Genomic DNA, 14,551 nt, shown 5'->3' on the forward strand with positions numbered 1-14,551 from the left:
TCAGATGAAATAGAAGGTTGGATGCTAATAAGAAGTGATGATCAGAATGGTTTCAGAAAAAAACTAATGAAGCAAGAAGAGCATCGTACACAGGAACAGAAATATTAGAGAATAATTGAGTTTAAATAACCTGGTTATTTTGATCAATACAGTAATCTAAAATATTCCAAAGAATTTATAATGAAAAAATGCTAATCTTTTTTCAGAGAAAGAACTGATGGAGTCAATACAGGTTGAAGCATTTTTTTTCACTTTTTCTTTCAATTTTTTGCAGCATGGATAATTTGGAAATAGGTTTTGCATGATTTCTCATGTATAATTGGTCACATTTTTGACCTTCCCAATGAAACAGGGCAGGATGGGAGGGAGAAAATTAAGAACTCAAAATTGTTTTTAAAAAAGAATTTTAAGAAAAAATAAATAATGCAGTGTATCAGAGAAACTAGGACTTAAAGTCTCGGCTCTAATGGACACTGGTAAGACATAGCTAGCACTTAGATTTAGGAGACATAATAATCTAAGTCTAAACCAACCATTTTCCAGATGAGGAAAATGAGAACTAGAGAGATAAAGAGTTTCCTAGGTTCCTTAGCTTCCAGAATACAATGCTCCTTACATCTTAAAGTGATCAGAGCCTGAATCTCAGTATATTCATCTATTATATATGCATAATGTTACATCACCATCTACTCACAGGGTCATTTTAAGGAAAGTGTTAATAAAGTATAATATATAAATGTGAGATATTATTTTATTGATGTTGTTGACTCTTTCACCATCATCATGAGATTAAGTTAAGAGTACTTTCTCAACCTCCTTAGAGAACTGATAAAAACACAAACACAGCAGCTACTGATGAACTGGGGCCACCACTACTACCTAACCAATGGGAAATCTAATTCTTTCTACCCTTGAAAAGTTCAAAAGATTATCTTGGTCAATAAAGAATTTCTTTGTTTCAGTTTCCAGGAGGACCAGTTAAGTGACAGGCTTAGTCCCTGATCCTCTTAATTGATAAGGGAATGACAACTGGAATGGGAGACAGGAGCCCTGGGTTTTTTAGTCCCTAACTTTTTTGATTCAGTTAAGTCTTTTTTGTTTCTTTGTTTCTTTAGGATTGTTTTCTCATCTTTAATGTGTAGCAAAGGTCTAGAGCTTCGATTTCCAAATTTTTTTGATTGTTTACTACCAAAATTTTTTGATCTTGCCAAAAATACCCAAACCTAAATAAACAAAAATCTAGTAGATCTAAATGGATAATCTTATCCCCATCTGCCCTCCTTTTCACTGATTATCAGTTTATATAATATGGCTAGACAAGCATTGTGCTAATTGTTAGGGATACAAGGAAAGGGAATGACAACGCCTAACCTCAAGGAGTTTGCATCCTAAAGGGAAAAGGCAACATTCAAAAGTAAGCTGGGTAGCTGGGAGTAGGAGGAAGGTACCAATATGGGATCATGATGCCACAGTCTAGAAATTCAGAAACAGAGCTGGGAAGAGAACGAAAATTGGATGGCCTGTGTCCCTCAGAAAAAAGGGAGGCCCCAGGAAGAACTCACCAAAGGTATCCTTACCAGTTAACATACACCTCCTGTTTGTATTGGGTCAGTTAATTTCACCATCATCATGAGATTAAGTTGAGTATTTTCTCAGCGTTCTTGGAGAATTGATATAAATACCAAATCAGCTGCTACTGATGATCTGGAGACACTACTGCTACCAAACCAATGGGAAATCTAAATCTTTCTACCCTGAAGAGTTCATAAGGTTATTCTGGTCAAGATAAATGGATAAAAAAGACTCATTCTCTCCCCTCCATCCACCCAACACTCCCTATTTTTTTTTTTTATCAGAGACTTGGCCAACTTTAGCTGTATTGATTGCTCCATTATTAAGATGGTATGCCATTGTAATACAAGATTCTGTCCAGACTTTCAACTTGTACAAACTTCACAATTCACAGATTTTCTTCAATAATTATAAAACATTTCTGTTTAGTATTTATGTTCATTCAAAGACCTTAGTACTGTACTTCGCTCAAATTGGAGTAGAGAATCAACAAACTGGTTTCCTACTAGTTTACATGTTTAATTAATTAGTGGATTCCATATCTTGAGAGCATCATTCATTAATCCAGAATCCTGGCATACATACCATCATGGAACTGATGCACAATACTGATGAATTTCTCTGGGCAACCAAATTTTGACACAGTTTTCCATAAACCCTCAAAACTGATGGTATCAAAAGCCTTGGTCAAATCTACAAACAGACCTCTGTTCTGTTCCTGGCATTTTTCTTGGAGTTGTCGGGCAGAAAAACACTATATCGACTTTTCCTCTACCCTTTCTGAAGTCTGGCTCTCTTGAAAGTGACCAACTTCCAAGAGAAGGATTTCCCAGTCACCAGTGGAGTAAAACGAGAATGTATCCTTGCTCCCATACTTTTTAGTGGGATGTTTTTGGTCATGTTATCAAATACCTTCACTGAGGATGAACATGGCCTCAAGGTCAGTTACTGCACTGATAGCAAATTCTTCAACTTGAAAAGGCTACAAGCCAAGACCAAAGTGGAGGGAGTGTTGGTGCATGATCTTATGTTTGCAGATGATTGTGCCCTCAATGCAATCTCTGAAGCTGAGATCAGCCAACAAAGTATTGATCAATTCTCTGTTCCTTGTGCTAATTTTGGTCTAATGATTAACACCAAGAAAACCCAGGTGCTCCATCAGCCAGCTCCAAACCATCCATATATGGAACCATCTATTACAGCAAATGGAGAAGTTTGGAGGACCATGGACAAGTTCACTTACATTGATAGTGTCCTTTCCAAGATGATGCACATTGACAGTGAGGTTGACACTCACATTTCCAGAGCTAGCTCAGTATTTGGGAGGCTCCAAAAGAAATTGTGGGAGAGAAGAGGTATTAGACTAACTACCAACTGAAGGTCCACAGAACCATTGTGCTGACCTCATTGCTATATGCCTAGAAAACCTGGACAGTCTACCAGCCATGTCAGGAAACTGAATCACTTTCATTTAAATTGTCTTAGGAAGATTCTGAAGGTCACTTGGCAGGAAAATAGATCAGACACTGAGGTCCTTTCTGGAGCTAAACTACCTGTCATTTCAACATTACTAAAATGGGCTGGACACATTGTTAGAATGCTAGACATATGCTTGCCAAAAAAAACCCTATTTTATGGAGAATTCACATGAGGCAAGTACTCACAAGAGGGTCAAAACAGGGCGATCTCATGGAAGAACTTTAGAATTGATTGTACAGCAAGGGATACAGTGGCACAGGACCTCCCAGCATGCTGTATCCTTATCAGTGAGGGAGCTTGGGATTTCCTATTATTAGGTTCCAAGATGATCAGAGAATAGTCTATCAAGATGTAACAGAATAATTGTGGTTCCAATTTTCTCTCCCATCCCCCCACTAGCCTACATCCCTTATCCTCCACCCAACTTTTGCTCATATGTAAGTTTAAACCCTAGTTGCTTCAACTAGCCCTTATATGACATAAGCATGTGCTTCTTCACTCTCCTATGGCTCTCATCTTCTAATTATCTCTCACTCATCAATATCATTACTCAACAATGATGCCTAGGACTTCCACAATATTCAGATGTGCTCTGGGCAAGATCAAGCACAGAGAAACTATCTCTTCTACATTTTTAGAAACTGTGCCTTTTTTAATACAGACCAAGATTGCAATAGCATTTGGACCTGGTCACATTGCTCTATTGACTCTTGTTGTCCTGACATTCCATTTAAACCCCCAAATCTTTTTAAAATGAACTGTTATCTGACCAAATTTACCCTATAGAAGTAAACTTTTTTATTCCAGTTGTAAGTCTTTATAGTTATTCCTACTAAGTTTTATTTTATTCAATTCAACCCAATGATTTTTGGATCCTAACTCTATCCTCCATCCTGTTAGCTCTTAGCATCTGGCTATAACTTTGTGTCACCTTCAAACTTAATAAGCATGTCATCTATGTCCTTATTTAAATCATTATGAAAAATTCTAAATATCTAAAGATATACTTAGAGTTCTCTACTTAAACCTGCCATGGAAACTTCAGTTTAGATCTTTATTGAAATGCTTTTTCATTTCTTAATTTCTTAATTGTACCATCTCTATCATTTCCACAAAAAAAGGGCATTGGGCACCTTGTTAAGATCTTTGCTAAATAAAGTCATTTCTTAAACATGCATTAATTTCTAAAGTCTATCTCTTTTTAATCAAAATTCTCCTGAACATTCATCAAATCATTCATGCAATCAATATAGTATCTTTGAATGGTGGTAGCTGAAAAGGATATAAGGATTTTAAAAAGAAGGAATTCTGTATTAGAAAGAATGGAAATATGAAATGATTGCTGTTGAAAAATTGAACATATAACAGATGAGAAAACTGAAAAGCTTGCTCTGCGTTACAACCAACTTGGACTTGAAATCATACCTCTGATGAACTGGGGGAACAGATAGGGGAGAATCATTCACCTGGTTACTTATGTAAATTTTATTTTTCTTTATACCCACCTAAGCTAGTGATCATAAAAAGGTGGAAAAAGTAAGAAAAATTTAAAAAGAAGATAAATCAGCACTTCCTGAACAGAAGAAAACAAAAATAGGTCTGGCCCTCACTCTGGGTCATTCCATCAAACTACACTCAAACTTATAGAGGCTCTACAAGGTTTCTACTACCTTAAACTAAATGGGAATTGTGTATGGGGCTATTTTAATTTCTGAAATTAGCAAATCCTCATTGATGTATTCCCTTTCAACAATTAATCAATAGATATAGGTGACTCAGTACAGGTATTTATTAAATGGTCCTGTGTAATGGTTACAAAAAATATTTCCCCTATAGATTTGAACAACACTAGTCTATAAACACACACAGCATCTATAGGAAGAGCAGGCTTAAACAGTACAGTGATAATGGTGTTGGATAAATTGCTTCTGATACTGTAGGACCTAGAAATTCTATTCTTCTTTGTTGAGTCCTCACATAGTTCCCTTGGTTGTTAGGTAGATTACATGACTTGATTCACAGAATGAGCTCTTCTCCAGAACTTGACTTTTAATTTCCAGTCCTCTGTTGAGTCCTTAACTGGTATTCTTCACTTGTATGAATTTTTGAAAAAATCATTATCTGAAGAGTCCCAGTTCTGGACTCCCTTATCCTTTCCCCAGGCGAGCATTGGAGGGGCAGGAGACAAGTACTCCATCAAGATCTCCAAGTGCTCCATTTATTTACCAGAATAAAAGTGCTTAAATACCTTTCCAGTCTAATCCTCTCCCACTCCCATGGTACTTAGCAAAACAAGATTCTGATGTTCAAAGACACCAAGTGAAGATAATTCACAATGTTCCCATATACAATGGTTCCCAACAAATATCTCTTTTTGCTTGTTTGTTTTAGATTTTTAGCAACACTGACTCATGTCCTTTTCACTCATCCCATTTGAAAAAAGGAAACACAAAGCCACTCTAACAAATATGCAATCAGCAAGCAAAAAAAGCTCAATAAAACTCAGGTTGACCATGACTACTTTCTGCATGAAGAGTTCACCAAGACTCTTTTGGGAGCTCAGTACCATATTTCAGCTTTAATTTACATAGGGAGTATTGGAAAGCAGCACTGGTTCTGGTGAGTGACTTCATAATTTGGTGGCTTAGTGGTTACTATGTTGCCTGATAATTGACTATCTATATCCTACAAAGGTCTGTAGACAAGAAAAGCACAAATATATATATATATATATATATATATATATATATATATATATATATATATCAAGCTTATTCCTTTTCCCAGTTCTCATCTTCTTTTCCCTTTCCCTCTAACCTTCTTTTATCTTCCTTTCCTTATCAGCATCATCTTTCTTCAGAGCCTTTGCTCCTTTTACTCATTCAAATATTGTAAATAGAATACACTGTCTTTAACTGACAGAAAACAGGTTTTCAGTGCAGGTTCCATATAGAGACTCCATTGTTTGGAAATTGAAGGTTTAGGAAATGAAAGATTTCCTAAATAATCTTCCCTCCTGTAACTACCAAAAAAATATTTCCCTAATCGGTAAACAAAGCCTGAAGTTCTGTCACCCAGAGAAGTTTCCACCCAGGATCCTCTCCACAACCCTCCTCCCCCAGGAATCAGGTGGCAGTTGGATAAGTCACTTAACCCTAATTGCCTTACATCCAGGAACATCCCTACTTGTCCTGATTCATGTTTGGCTATTGTACCCAAATTGCTCTGGAGGACAAAGTGAGGCTGAAGACTTAGCACAGCTGCCCCTTTCCTCCATGTTTGTCATGGTATCATCTACCTTCCAGAATGAAGGAAAATAACATTTATTGATTTGTATTCAGGAAAAATTCTACCAGATTTAAAGCTTGTAAAAACAGTGTCTCTCAGATTTAAGTTCATAAAGGTCATAACTTTCTCTCTCTCCTCCCCCTTCAAAGAGAGACAGAGACAGAGAGAGACAGAAAGAGACAGAGAGGAGGGAGGGGGGAAGAGACGGGGGGGGGGGGAGAGAGAGAGAGAGAGAGAGAGAGACAGAGAGAGAGAGAGAGAGAGAGAGAGAGAGAGAGAGAGACAGAGAGAGAGAGAGAGAGAGAGAGAGGAGAGGAGAAAAGGAGAGAAGAAAGAGACACACAGACACACTCAAATAGAGAGAGACAGAGGAGATTGGGTGATCTGCCCAGGATATGCAGATAGTGTATCACTAGGCACTATTTGAATTAAATTCTTTCCTGACTCCAATTGTAGCATTCTATCAATTGTGAAACCAAGGTATTTAATATACACATTGTGTGTGAGTGTGTATTTTTGTGTATATTCAAATACTCTTCTGGGTCTGGGAGCCAATAATCTTTTCGTGAACCAGTCGTCTAATCTGTCGAGATGTAATGTCCTTTTAAAGTAGAAGTCATATTCCCTTTTCACACCAATATAAGATTTTTTAGACTTTCTGAGATGTGGTCACTTACAAATGGCCATAAAATCAAGGATCCAAGTAAGCAGACTTTGGACTTTAAAACCAGAGGTTCCAGGTCAAACTTCACTCTCTCTATATGTAGCTCCATGCTGTTTTACCTGAACAACTCTGACTATACCAATGTAACTATGGTGTCCTCTGATGACACTTCAATTTTTTCCTTTATAGCCCCATTTTATCAGTTTCAGTAACACAAAGACTACTCTCCTCTTGAAGCACCCAGAGACTGGATGACTTCAGAGTGAAGCAACACACACACACACACACACACACACACACACACACACACACACACAGACAAACAATGAGAGAGAGAGAGAGAGAGAGAGAATGCATGCCTTCACAAATTCATTGAAAGAGTTTGATTTCAAGAATATGGTATATCCATTTAACTCAGATTTTTTTCTCCATGTATTCATCAATTTTACTCAGTTTTCCCTTTCCTCTTTCCTTCTTTTTTCATTTTATATTTTTTCTACTTTTAAAAAAACAGGCAATTTTCAGATGAAGAAATTAAAACTATAAATCATACAAAAAAATGCTCCAAATCATTATTGATTAGAGAAATGTAAATTAAAAGAGCTCTGAATTATCAACTCACACCTACCAGATTGACTAAGATAACAAAAAAGGAAAATGATTAATATTGGAGAGGATGTGGAAATTGGGGCACTAATGCATTGTTGGTGGAGTTGTGAGCTGATCCAACCATTCTGGAGAGCAATTTGGAACTATACCCAAAGGTTAAAAAAAAAGAACCTTTTGATCTAGCAATACCACTACTAGGTCTGTATCCAGAGAGATAATATCCCACATATTTAAAAATATTGATCAAGCAGCTTTTTTTATAATAGTGGTAAAGAATTGGAAATTGAGGGGCTGAGCCAGTTATTATATATGAATATTATGGAGTACTACTGTTGTATAAGAAATAATGAGTTGACTGGACTTTAGAGAAGCATGGAAAGATTTTCATGAACTGTTGTTAAGTGAAGTGAGCAGAACTAGGAGAGCACTGTTCATATTAAGAGCATTGTAAGATGATCAACTATGATTGATGATGCAGTTCCTCTCAGCAGTTCAGTGATCAAGGACAATCCTGAGAACCCTGGGGAAAGCCTATGGAATAAAGCATAGCATGTTCAGTTTTCAAAACTTCTTTTATGTTTTTTTTTTTCGCATAGTTTTCCCCTTCCTTATTTCTAATTCCTCTTTCACAACATGCTTAATATGGAAATATGTTAAACATGATTGTACATGTACAAGTTTTACCAGATTATTCGCTGCCATGGGGAGAGAGGAGGGAAGAGAAGATAGAAGAAATATATGGAGCTCATAAATTTGCTGTGGATGAATGTTGAAAACTACCTTTGCATGTAATTGAAAAAATAAAAATAAAATTTAAAGGAAAAAAGAAAGAAAATTCTTTATTATAAGGATCGTTTCTCTGGAAGGGAAAATGGGACGAATATGAGGAGGGCAATGTGCAAACAAAGGATATTCATAAAAATCAGTGGAGAAGAGAAGGAACAAAAGGAGGTAGAAATTCATTGACTAGGCTCACAACCTCCTATATAAAAAGCACATAAAAAACACAAATAACAGGTCAAGCCTGGTTAGAACATTCTCTTTTTTCAACTGTTCAAAACAACGAAATCCAAGGTGGATTACAGCTATGACATTTTAGAACTATTCCTTCAGCTTGAATTACATGCAAAAGGAGTCTGGGAAATTTCTCATTTTATGATTTTAAAAAATATAGTGAGAACGAGTGCCTAGAATTCGACAAATTCGACAAATTCGCCTAGAATTGCCAGAGGAACCCACAAGATACCAAAGGAAAAAAAAACAGTTAAAAAAATCTCCTGGCCTAAAGTGTCTCCGTGACGCGATTTGGAAGAAAGTTTAGTTCGTACCCCAAGAAAGATGAGGTCTTTGTTTCTTTTCTCTGGCCATTGTTTTTAAGCTTTTCCTTTGGCAAAAATTCCAGCTTCTTTCTTCACTACCTTGTTCCATTTCAGCTCCTTTCCTTTGACCTCTTATGTTCATCACAAGGAACAGAAAACCCTGAATGAGTCCAGTTCAACCATACAGAAGAGAAATGTTTAAGTCATTACCAAGTCAACACTTTTACTCCCTCAAAGTTCTCTTGAGAGCCTAAGCTTTGCTCGGAGATCCGGGATAGGAAGACAAGAGGGACTGGTTGGTTCTTGTCTGCAAGTTAGCGGCATTCTTCCCGAGGGGAGGAGAGATGCAGGGAGCCAAAGGGCCCTGAGCGTAGCTTGGGAGAAAAGGGAGAGCCAGAGAAGGCGAAATGAGGATGGAGGCAGGAGATCACCGTGTCGAGCTCCAGAACTTGGGTGACTTTGGTCGGTGAGCAGAGTGCCCTGGAGAAGGGGAACTGATGCTGAAGTAAAGGATAGCTCCAGACTCCGGGCTGAGGGCAGGGAGAGCCCACGGGGTAGGCTAGCCAGGGAGCTGCAGCTGTGGCACTGAGCTAAGGAGACCCAGCTGTGAAGGTTGTGCCCTCAGCCCGGAGTCTGGAGCCCACCTCCTGACCGCGGTGTCCTGTTTGTTTCCTCCTTTTTGCCTTGAGCAGAGTCTGGCACAGGCTGAGCAGGCGATTGTTAAACGTTTGTTGAAGGGACTGGAATGAATAAGTAACCCTGTAGACACACAGAGGGCAAGGCGAGTGTACTCTCCTGGCTGTAAGCTCCTGGAAGACGGGGGCAGAGCACTTGTGTCCTGAAACTCTCAACGTCGAACTCAAAGCCTGGAGAAAAATAGGTTCTTATTACATACTTAGCGATGGGACGCATGAGCAGGCAGAGGGGCAAATTAAAAAGACTGGGGGGGGGGGAATAGAAGAAATACATTTTTTGTCATGGAAATCCTTAAGAGGAAAAGTAGAAACCCTCCACAGGGACCTCGTGGCGCAACGGTAGCGCGTCTGACTCCAGATCAGAAGGTTGCGTGTTCAAATCACGTCGGGGTCAAGTCTCATTTTCCTTCCTTTTCTCCATCCAGCCTGTGCCAACGGGGAAAGGAAAGAAAGACACACACACACAGACACACACACAAGGGACAACTTCTGCTCGTGGTGTGACATTTAGCCAGAGAGAAGTGATTTCTCTCCTCCCCACAGTCCTTCAGCTGCCCTGTCTGGAGTTCACAGCCCCCAACAGTGTCGCCGCTCACTAGTGAGACAGGAGCCCCAGGTCCATTTGTTCTGCAAAACAGTGTCCTCAGAACGTCCTGGACAACTTCTCCCGGCCTACATGGAAGAGGCTGAAGAGCACAGCCAGTCCAGTATGAGGGCACCTTGGACAGAATAACGCACAACTCTGCTTTCACCAAGTGTGACTTGGGTGTCCTTGCCCTTTAGGGATGGAAACAACTAGCAGACATCAAAACATCAGGCCCAGATATTCCTGCGATCACCGTGATGCCCCATCGGTGAGGAAGACACAGAGAACCGGAAGGAAGCACAATGATGGGAGATAACTATTAAAAGAATGGACTGGAAAAGCAAGCCCAGAGTTTGGCTGATAAATGTGCAGCTGCTTTTCTCATGGTCTGTTTTCATTGTAATGCCTCCCTTCTGATCGTGTGTCCCACACAGAGTAATCCACTGAAGAGCACCTAAGGTGAGTAAGAAGTGTTGCCTTACTCTGTGGGGTAAGACTCAGGGTTCGTTTAAAGGAGAGGGAAGGTCACTGGGCAGTTGGGAATGTCCAGGTCTCACCTACTGGACGGGGGTGGGGGTGGGCAGGGGAAGGAGATGGAGCATTGGAACTGATAGGAAAGTTTCAGGCACAGGCTTCCCTGAGAGAGAGAGAGAGAGAGAGAGAGAGAGAGAGAGAGAGAGAGAGAGAGAGAGAGAGATTTTCAAAATATTTTGGAGGTTAAGATCAAGCTAGCAGGTTGTGCCTTGAGCTAGTTATAACAATAATCCTTTGCTCCCTGGAACGAACTCACCCTCTGGCAAAGTATATTGCCTGGACAGGTGTTCACTAAGCAATTTAGCTCCCTTATCTCCCCGGTGTTCCATCACCTGTTCACAATCCCTCTTCCTTGTCACTGACAGAAACTGCACTGCTGCTGTTCCTGTCCCAGAACTCTGGTTCTGTGCTTCGAGGGGTGGCCATGACCCCCAAGACTTGAGAAAAATGACTTTTGCCCCTGAATCCCAGGACACATGTAATTTCCCCCAAAAAATGCTAACGGAGAACTTTCTCAAGATCTAAGAAGGATGGCATTGTGGACCAACACTTTTCACATAAATAAGTGGCTCCAGCTCTAGCACCCTCTTTCTTGGGTGTGGAGCATGGAGGGGGGGGGGGCGCTGTCAACTTCCTCACTCTGAAATAAATTCCTGACTCTAATCAGGGTCCAGTCTAGAGTCTGCTCCGTGTCAGCTCCAGCCTCTGGCAGGTTAGAGTCCAGCTCTGGTCAGGTTAACAACGTGGAATCCTAAAACGAAGACTGAAGGAAATTAACGATAAGACAAAGCCGGGAAAAGCCCTGGCAACTGCCAAGGCAAGGTGGGACCTGAAATCTTCAGACTTGCAAATGGGCTCAAGGTCTACTCCAAATGGTCAGAGGCTGTGCGCCTCACAGGTGGGCCCATCCGAACACCGACCTCCCACCTTGGTATTCTGAAAAAGTGGATTGCAAGATTTCCCTTTGATCTTGTTTATTTTTTTCCCCCAATACCTGCAGTTTCCCTCCGCACATTGGAGAGATGGAGAGATTCATAAATTCATTGTTCTATTTCGACAGAGAAAGAACTAAGAGGTAATAACGCGCCGGCAGTTTATTGGAGAATGCCCATTACAGCCTTTGGTTTGGGGAGTGCATCGTCCTTGCACCAGGCAATAGGGGAGCGGTCTTCAAATATGTGCGGAAGGGAAAAGGATGCATGTCCAGGGTAGGTAACTACCTGGGGCAGGAGGTGCCAGTATGACCTCTAGAAAAGATAGCAGCAACTCGTAGTCGGTAGGATTCGAACCTACGCGGGGAAACCCCAATGGATTTCTAGTCCATCGCCTTAACCACTCGGCCACGACTACCTGTCTCACTCGCATACGACTACCTGGCTCACCTCGCTCTCTTCACCTCTTCTAGAAAGGCCCCAGACGCCTCTCCATTCTGGAGCCACCCTGCTTCACCCCTCCTCACCCTCTTAAGATTACCCCACATGCTGCCTCTCCCAAAAGCCCACAGCCCACGCCCCGCCCCTGTAGCCCACCTTTTCCACCACGCTGACACCTCCAGGGAAGTTCACCCCACCACCACAGAGGCTCTCCAACAACGCCAGTTTCCACCTGAGACTAGCTCACACCCACGGCCGCGCCCTTCTTTCACTTCCCATTTCGCCCTTCGGCATTTCCAGAGATGCCACCACTGGCCCACCCAGCCCGGCCTCAGCTGGACAACCGCCTCAGACCAGACGGGAGGGCGACCACACCAACCACGCCTCTCCCGGGCTCCGCTTCCTTCCTCCTCTCCCAAAGCGGACAGCAGAAATGTGGTGGAAGGGAAGGATGCCCCAGTCCCTTCGGACACTTTTAACATTTTAGTATTTCACGCGCGGCCGACTATGGGCCTCGGGGTGTTGAGCCGGGGGTGGGGGGAGCGATGGCGGAGGGAACCCTAAGGAAGGAGACGCTGGGGTGAAGGACCGCGGGGTGGGAGGGAGTGGGGGGCGGGGCCGCGGTGTGCAGAGGTCTCGGACTAAACTCCAACCAGAGAATTGACTTCGACCAGGCGAGAGCACTTCGTGGTGGACCAACAGCTCAGGTCCAGCCCAAGGGCGGACACAGAGAAGAAAAAGGACTGGCTGGGGTGCAGAGAGGCCCGGCTGGGGTGCAGGGAGGCCCGGGTGGGGTGCAGGGAGACCCGGCTGGGGTGCAGGGAGGCCAGGCTGGGGTACAGGGAGGCCAGGCTGGGGTGCAGGGAGGCCCAAATGGGGAGGCAGTCCCCGAGGCCAGGAAACGCACCTTACGGAGACTTCGGACCTCGAAGCGCCTAGCACCCCCCCCCCCGCCCCGGCTTCATAAGTGTGGTGCCCAGGATTTGTGGACACTTGGCAGGGGTGGGAAGTGGAAAGTGCCCAGAATGGCGGGGTGGGGGAGGGGAAGGGAGGGAAGAGGGTACCTCTGGGTTTCCGAACTCCTCCGGTGTCCGGAATCATGCTGGGGACCCGGGACACCACGGAGGAGGAGGCTGAGCCAGGCGTTTTTCCTGGGCCTCTGTGGCTGGAGAATTTGAGGTCAGAAGGGCACGGGGTGGGGCATGGCGGGGAGGGATGCTAGCTTGAAATTTGGGAGCAGAACCCCAATAGAAAAAGCACAGCCCTTTCAGGCTGAGAGGGGTTCTAGGAACTCCAGAGACGTCATCAAGGTTCAAGAAACTCCTTCTGCAGGTGGAGGGAGAAAGAGGAGGAGGCTGGAGAGATTGGCCCACATGAGGAAGGGGAATCTAAAAGCCGGGAAGATCCTCACTAGCAAGAGGAACCGACGAGGATGGGATTCGAACCCACGCGTGCAGAGCACAATGGATTAGCAGTCCATCGCCTTAACCACTCGGCCACCTCGTCCCGCTCACGACTCTCCTGCACACACGTACACACAGAATAGACGCAGCCCCGCACCGCCACGCACCAGTGGCTGCAAAGGTCTCTTCCAATGCCCGCATGTTCAAGGCCCCGCAGCTGGCCTGGCCCAACACTCGGCCCCGCGCGCTCCGACAGCCTGCCCCGCTCCCTGGCACGGCAAAGGAAAGAGGAGCAAACGCTCCTGAGCGGCAGCAGCATCCAAACGCCCATTCACGCTTCTGGGGCCCAGGGTTGCCGCAAGTCCGGCTGCACCGGGAGGGGCTGGGGTTCACACCTGGGGGGCCGGGAGGAGGAGGAGGAGGACCGCGAGGGACAGAAAGCCACCAGAGGGTGGAGGAAGGGAAAGGAGGAAGGGAAGGAGGGAGGAGGAGAGTTATTCTCAGGCATATAAAGACAAGGGATTGGCGAACCCGGTGGAAGCGCAAAACGTTTAGGGGCGCCAAGAAAAGTGAAGTGCGCAGGTAGGTCCCACCGAGATTTGAACTCGGATCGCTGGATTCAGAGTCCAGAGTGCTAACCATTACACCATGGAACCGGCACAAAGCTCCTCCTCGTCCCACTTTTATCCGACGCTACCGAAATCCGCCATGGCCATTGGTTAGTCACTGCCTCTCACCCTCCCTCCTTCCCGGGAACAGGTTTCCCAGTACAAAGTTGGACCGAGAGCGCGCCCCTAAACTACCAGCCTCCCTCTTTCCCTCCCTCCTTTCCTCTCCTGGCCCGTCCCCTTCCCTAGAGGCCGCCAGCCAGGGAGGGTTTCGCTCTCCAGGAAATGTCAGAGACCAAATGGCCCACCTGGCCCTCTTCTCACACAAGGATCGGTACACCAACCCAGCTGCTTTCACCACCGGCACTACAGGCAGGCGCACCTTCTTGTAGCCCCCCTTCCCTTCCTCTCTCTTCAACCC

The 14,551-nt window shown here is 43.7% G+C and overlaps 4 non-coding genes across 4 annotated transcripts; 1 reads left to right on the top strand and 3 right to left on the bottom strand.

Moving 5' to 3' along the window:
- Nucleotides 1-9,948: 9,948 nt before the first annotated feature.
- Nucleotides 9,949-10,020, top strand: TRNAW-CCA (transfer RNA tryptophan (anticodon CCA)). The gene has a single exon. It is a non-coding gene; the product is annotated as a tRNA-Trp (tRNA).
- Nucleotides 10,021-12,014: 1,994 nt separating this feature from the next.
- On the bottom strand, nucleotides 12,015-12,096 carry TRNAS-AGA (transfer RNA serine (anticodon AGA)). Its single transcript has one exon. It is a non-coding gene; the product is annotated as a tRNA-Ser (tRNA).
- Nucleotides 12,097-13,543: 1,447 nt separating this feature from the next.
- Nucleotides 13,544-13,625, bottom strand: TRNAS-GCU (transfer RNA serine (anticodon GCU)). The gene has a single exon. It is a non-coding gene; the product is annotated as a tRNA-Ser (tRNA).
- A 481-nt stretch (nucleotides 13,626-14,106) lies between these two features.
- On the bottom strand, nucleotides 14,107-14,178 carry TRNAQ-CUG (transfer RNA glutamine (anticodon CUG)). Its single transcript has one exon. It is a non-coding gene; the product is annotated as a tRNA-Gln (tRNA).
- Between the last annotated feature and the right edge of the window lie 373 nt (nucleotides 14,179-14,551).

Source organism: Macrotis lagotis, chromosome 5 (assembly GCF_037893015.1).
Source record: "Macrotis lagotis isolate mMagLag1 chromosome 5, bilby.v1.9.chrom.fasta, whole genome shotgun sequence".
Classification (NCBI taxonomy): domain Eukaryota; kingdom Metazoa; phylum Chordata; class Mammalia; order Peramelemorphia; family Peramelidae; genus Macrotis; species Macrotis lagotis.